Genomic DNA, 811 nt, shown 5'->3' on the forward strand with positions numbered 1-811 from the left:
TAATTGTTTTATTTTAAATAGTTTATTATTTATTTGTTTTATTTTAAATAGTTTATTACTTAATTGTTTAATTTTAAGGGTTAAATATGTTTTTAGTCCCTATACTTTGGGGTGATTTTGGGTTTAATCCATCTTTCAAACTAAGGTACAATTTAGTCCTTTAACTTTAGAAAACTCTAGTTTTAGTCCTTTTACCAAAATTTTTTAACTTTATTTAGTTTTAGTCCTTTATTTATTTACCAAAATAAAGTTAAAAAATTTTGGTAAAAAAAGACTAAAACCAGAGTTTTCTAAAGTTGAAGGACTAAATTGTACCTTAGTTTGAAAGAGAGACTAAACCCAAAATCACCCCAAAGTATAAGGACTAAAAACATATTTAACCCTAATTTTAAATAGTTTATTATGTATATTAATATTTGAATTATTTATTTATTTTCTGTTATAATTATTTTAAATATTATGTTTTAATTATTTTAAATTTTCTGTTATAATTATTTTAAACATTCTACTATAATAATTTTAAATTTTGTGTTTTAATTTATTTAAATGTTTCTGTTATAATTATTTTAAACTTTTTTTTAATTTTTTAATAGGATGACGCTATTTGATTTTTATTTTAATAAAAAATTTATAATTGAAGTAATTATTTATTTATATAAACATTTGAATTAATTTTATTTATTTTTAATGAAATTATTTTAATCACTTTAAATATTCTCTTTTAATTATTTTATATATATATTTTAATTATTTAAAATATTTTTTTATAAATATTTTAAATATTCTGTTAATAAAATTTTTTAGAATAGAC

The sequence above is a fragment of the Vigna radiata genome, unplaced genomic scaffold, assembly GCF_000741045.1.
Source record: "Vigna radiata var. radiata cultivar VC1973A unplaced genomic scaffold, Vradiata_ver6 scaffold_292, whole genome shotgun sequence".
In the NCBI taxonomy this organism is placed as follows: Eukaryota; Viridiplantae; Streptophyta; class Magnoliopsida; order Fabales; family Fabaceae; genus Vigna; species Vigna radiata.